Here is a 6495-nt window from a genome sequence, read left to right as displayed (position 1 = left end):
GAAGAAGATCAGAGTGAGGTAAACTCTTGTAAATATAATTTATCTTCTGAAAATATTGTTTTGGAACCACTAACCATGCAGGAATGTAAGAATGTATCTATGGGTGAATATTATTCTCTTAAAGCTGAAAATAGCAAGCTAAAAGAGAAGAATAATTATCTCAAGACTATGGTTCAAGATTTGATGAGCAAAGTAGATACTTGGATTGACAAGAAGGTACTTACACAAGCTGACAAAGAGGCTAAAATCAAGGATCTCCAAGCTAAAGTTAGTCATGTGGAAAACTTCAACAAAATTCTCCTCAAAAGAAACAAGACTCAATTAATGGAGATCACAAAGTTAAAAAAGGAGATTGAAGCAAGGGATGAATGTTTGTAGCTGTTCAAACTCAGAGAATCAATAGATGTAACACCTTCAAATCAAGCAGAAAAACCATCTCAGCAAGCTGAAATCATAAGTCAGCAAGCTAATAAAGATTGATCTGCTCACAAAGGAAGTGGAGGATCTGAAAAAGGGCATGGGATCGTTTGTTCAAGGAGAAGAAAGTCTCAAATCTATGATGAACAACACAAATATTCCATTGGTCAGAGAAGGAATTGGAATGAATGCAAACAAGAAGGACAAAGCTCTAAGATATGAAGGAAAATATGGCATACCCTATGATTATGCTATGCCTTGGAAGATATGCAACAGATGTGGAAAGAAAGGGCATCTTGAAAAGCATTGCAAAGTTCAGAATGGACAAAAATATACCATGGAGGAAACAAACAGAAAACAGCTTACTATGATCAGAATGGCAGAACAAAGACAGCTTACCATCATCAGGCTGGCAGAGATAAATCACCTAGATTTATCCAAAAATGGATATAGAAATCCGATTTACATGTTTTATATGTTTTATCTGCTAACCATGTCGGACCCAACAAACTTTGGGTACCAAAAGGTTGAGTTGTTTTATGTGTTTTGTAGATGTGTCTTGCCGCTCGAGTCAAATCAACTCAATGGATTTTAGATAGCGGATGTACTAGACATATGAGTGGAGACAAAGCACAATTCTTGAGTCTTCAGATGAAAAAGGGTGGAAGAGTGACTATTGGTGATAGCAAAACTCTTCAAATTCTTGGAAAAGGTAAAATAGGTAATAAACACATTTCAGTTGATAAAGTTCAATATGTTAAAGGCCTTAAATATAATCTGCTTAGCATAAGTCAGTTATATGATGATGGTCATACTGTTAACTTTGGTATTGATAAGTGTATTATTACTATTGGTACTAACAAAGTGCCCCTAGTTGCTAGAAGGGAAGGAAATATATATATTTTGGACTTTGAGTTGCAGAAAACAGCTTGTTGTCTTGCTGCAATAGACACTGATCCTTATGTTTGGCATAGAAGATTGGGGCATGCTCACATGGACTTACTTAACAAGCTTTCAAAGAAGAAGCTAGTCAAAGGTTTACCCAAAATCAAGTATGTCAAGACTGAGGTGTTTTCGGCATGCCAATTAGGCAAGCAAATTAGAAGTACTCACAAAGCAAAGAAAATGGTATCTACTTCTAAACCCTTAGAACTTTTACATTTAGACTTATTTGGTCCAGAAGCTTATAAAAGTATAGGAGGTAAGCAATATGGTTTTGTAATTGTTGATGATTATTCTCGTTTTACATGGGTATTGTTTCTTAGAACTAAAGATGCTGCTTTTAATGAGTTTGAGAAACTAATTAAATTACTTGAGAATAAGCTCAATACAAAGCTTGTAGGAATAAGGAGTGATCGAGGTGGTGAATTCCAAAAAGACTTTGTTACTTATTGTGAAGAAAGAGGAATATCACATGAATTCTCGGCTCTAAGGACTCCACAACAAAATGGTGTGGTGGAACGCAAGAATAGGTCACTGCAAGAGACAGCAAGGACTTTGTTGCAAGAAAGCAAGTTACCTAGAAGTTTTTGGGCAGAAGCAGTCAACACAGCATGCTATGTTCTGAATAGAGTATTGATAAGACCTATTTTGGACAAGACTCCATATGAATTGCTCAAGAAAAAGAGGCCCAACATCAGTTACTTCAGAATCTTTGGCTCAAAGTGTTTTGTGCTCAAAACAATTGGTAATGATGGTAAATTTGATGCTAAATCTTATGAAGCTATTTTTCTTGGTTATTCTATGAATAGTAAAACCTATAGAGTTTATAATTTGTCTAAGCATATTGTTGAGGAATCTATAGATGTTACTTTTCAAGAACCTAACAATGATCTTCCAAGAGACGAGGAAGATGATGCAGGTGAAGCTGAAACAGAGAAGGCTACTCCAAAACAGCAAGCTGAAACAGAGACTGATTCTGGAAAACAGCAAGCTGAAATTGAAACTGCCTCAGGAAATCAGCAAGCAGAACCTTCTACTCCAGTTGATGATGCAATTGTAAAGATGGCAAAGATGACTCTTGATGGTCCTAGAGGAAATAGAGCAAAGGATAAAATGCCAATCTATGATGGTGAAGACTTAGCTCCTCCATCTAAGATAAGGAAGACTTCACATGAAGATATTGCAAAGCATTCATTGCCAAAAGCTACACGGACAGTGAAGAATCACCCTCCAGAATAGGTTATTGGTGATATTTCTGATGGTCTCAAGACAAGAAAAGGCACTGCAAATTTTTGTGCTTATGCTGCATTTTTAGCTCAAGAGAAACCCAAGAATGTCAAAGAAGCACTTGAAGATGAAAATTGGATCACGGCTATGCAAGAAGAACTCAATCAATTCGAACGATGTGATGTTTGGGAACTGGTCAAGCCACCAAAGGGTGCTTCAATCATTGGTACAAAATGGATTTTCAAGAATAAAGTGGATGAATTTGGTACTGTTACTCGAAATAAAGCAAGGCTCGTGGCACAAGGGTACAACCAACAAGAAGGCATTGACTTTGATCAAACTTATGCTCCAGTAGCTAGATTGGAATCAATTAGGATGCTTCTTGCTTATGCATGCTACAAGAAGATCAAGCTACATCAAATGGACGTCAAAAGTGCTTTTCTTAATGGATTTCTGGAAGAGGAAGTTTATGTTAAGCAACCCCCTGGTTTTGAACATGAACAACATCCGGACTATGTTTACAAGCTCAAGAAGGCATTATATGGTTTAAAGCAAGCACCAAGGGCTTGGTACAAGAGGCTTAGTAAGTTTTTGATCAAAAATGGCTTCATTCGAGGTAAAATTGATCCTACTTTATTTACTAAGCAAAATGGTAATGATATTTTGATTGTCCAGATATATGTAGATGATATAATCTTTGGATCCACTAATGATTCTATGTGTGAGTGGTTTTCTAAGTGTATGAGCAGTGAATTTGACATGAGCATGATGGGTGAGCTCAATTATTTCTTGGGGCTCCAAATTAAACAATCTAAGATGGAATTTATGTGTATCAATCAAAATATATCAAGAATTTGCTGACCAGATTTGGTTTTGACAAAGTCAAGCCGAAATCTACTCCCATGAATCAAAATAGCAAGCTGACATCGGATGAAAAAGGTAAAGATGTTGATATCAAGAAGTATAGAGGTATGATTGGTAGTCTTTTATATCTTACTGCTTTTCGGCCAGATATTATGTATAGTGTTTGTGTATGTGCTCGTTTTCAAGCTAAACCTAAGGAATCACACTTAAATGCAGTTAAAAGAATATTTCGATATTTAAGTGGGACTATTAATCTTGGGTTATTTTATCCTATTACAAGCACATTTGATCTTGTGGGGTATAGTGATGCTGACTATGCAGGTTGTCAAACTGATAGAAAGAGCACAAGTGGTGTTTGTACATATTTAGGACAAAGTCTCGTATCTTGGCAAAGTAAGAAACAAACTTCAGTTGCATTATCCACAGCAGAAGGTGAGTATTTGGCAGCTGGTAGTTGTTGCTCTCAAATTTTATGGATGATTCAGACTCTACGAGATTTTGGAATCAAGTGTGGCAAAGTTCCAATCTATTGTGACAACACTAGCACCATCAACATATCAAAGAATCCAGTTAATCACTCAAGAACAAAGCATATTGATGTTCGTCACCATTTCTTGAGAGATAATGCTGCCAAAGGTAAGATTGAATTAGTTTTTGTACCTACTGAATATCAATTGGCAGATATCTTTACAAAACCCCTTGGCGAAGCAAGATTTTCTACCATTCGAAGGGAACTTGGCATGTGCAGTGTATAATGGCAAGCTATCTTTGGAAATTTGGTAATGTTGGCTTACTTTCATTTTTCATATTAGCTTACTATGATTGGTTATTTAAATGACATTTTTTGTGTTAAGTTATTTTTTTTGTTAATTATGATATGTAATTCTCTGTTTAATTATGTTTAAATATTTGCATGATTTGCTGATTTAATTGTTAAATGATTAAAGTGTTAATTGTGGTGTTTTAGATAGATTTAAGATGTTATTTTGATAAGTGTTAGAATTAGGATAATTATTATTTGTTTTTAAATCTTATCCTAAATTCTCCCCTAAAAAGGCTATCAAAAACACGGGTTAGGGTTTCACTTCTTATTTCACCGCCGCTCAGTTATTTTTCTACTTACCGTCTTCTCTCCAACATCATCGCAATTTGATCTCATCATGGTTCGAGCAACAAGGAAATCAGGTCTTCTCGCCAATCATTTTGTCTCTAAACAAGATAACACTGTGGTTGATTTGGGAAATGAAAGTGCCGATGAAGTGTCTCAAACTCCTGATTCCAAGAAGCTCAAGATCACTCTATCATTTGACTCTCCGGATTTGGAACAGAGGTTCACTGAGAATGCATTGGATTCTCGTCCCATTCTTCCTGATATTCCAGTCGTCGGTAAGCTTCTTCAATAATCTGGTGCTTTAGCTTTGTTTAAGACTGATGGTATGGATAATTTTGTGCTTGAATTACCGAAAGTTTATTACCCTGATTTAGTTCGTGAATTTTATGCAAATTTGCATGAGGATAAGTTTGGTAATTGTGTGTCCACAGTTCGTGATAAGCGCATTCGATTGAACCCTCCTTTTCTTAGCTCATTAATTAAGTTTGAGAATCCAACTGAGATTGAGGTTTTTACTGGAAAGGGTTATGTTGTGTTACCTGATTTTTCTATAATGGATCAATTTAAGTTGCTGTTAGGGTCTGATAGTAATATGGAAGAAAATCCCCAACCTCCATCCACTACTTTAGTCACTCCAATGGCTCATTTTCTGTTTAAAATTTGTCGTGCTAATGTGTGTCCTAGAGGTGGAAACAAATCCACTTTCAGTTGTCAGGATGTTACTGTGGTTGCCATGATTTTAGCCGGTAGGGCTTTTGACTTGTCTCATTTGATTCTCAAGAATATGCTAGCTGCTGTGAATCAGAAGAAAATAGGTTTGCCTTATGGGTTGTTATTATCCAAGATTTTTGACTCGTTTAAGATTGATCTTAAGTCTGCTGATAAGTTGTCTGTCAAGGAGGTGTTGGATGCTAAAACCATAGCAATGTCCAACCTGCATATTGAAAATGGTGAGTTGGTCAGGATCATTCCTACTCTACCTACTGAAACCCCTGCTGTAGCTGAGCCCTCAGCCTTTACTCCAACTGCTGAGATGATGCAATTGCTTAAGGGTATTCAAGATGACAATACTCTGCTTTTTGGACATGTGGCTGCTACTACAGAGCAAGTGAATCAGCTGAAGACTAAGATTAAGGGATTGAAAGATATTATGCTTAACTTCATGTCTGCTGCAAAACCCTCGGCTTCTCAATCAAATGTTGTTTTGGAAACTGGACTAGATGATTTGGTAAATGCTGCTGGAGATATGGAAAATGAAGATCAGCTAGATGCTTATTTTTCTCCAAAGGATGATGCTGTCAACACTTCTGATCAGCCTTCAACCTAGATCTTTTTTATGCTTTAAGGGGGAGAAATTTAGGAGACTTATTTTATGCTTATGTTTATTTTTGTTTGGTTGTTAAGACTATCTTCTGTTGACTTATGGTTAAGACTTTCTGTTGACTAGTTGGCTTATGTTTAATCTGTGGTTTGCTACTTGGTTTGTTACTTGGTTTAAATTGACTTTTGTTTTTTTAAGACTTGATGTAATGATTTATGCTGGTTGTTAGTTATGATTGGATATTTGGATATGCATATGTGTCATTTATATTAATTGCAGTAACATGTTATAAGTTTTTGAGATATGCATAGATTTAGGGGGAGTTTTTATAATTCTCCTAAATGTGTGTAATCATCAAAAAGGGGGAGATTGTAACTCCTTAGTTTTGATGATCACAACACAGCAAGCCATCATGTTGTTATTTGAGAATGTTTGTAGGATATAACAGCTTGATATCAGTGCTCTTTAAGTATCATGACAGCAAGCTATCATAAGACAGTAATCTATTTCAGCAAGCTATGATCACGATTGTCAGAATAACAGCAAGCCAAGATGCACAGTCCAGATTCAACAAGGAAGTCGAATTTCTTGGAAATTTTATAGGATCTTTATA

This window comes from Apium graveolens, chromosome 10 (genome assembly GCF_009905375.1).
Source record: "Apium graveolens cultivar Ventura chromosome 10, ASM990537v1, whole genome shotgun sequence".
NCBI lineage: Eukaryota > Viridiplantae > Streptophyta > Magnoliopsida > Apiales > Apiaceae > Apium > Apium graveolens.
Note: the sequence above shows the minus strand (reverse complement) of the source record.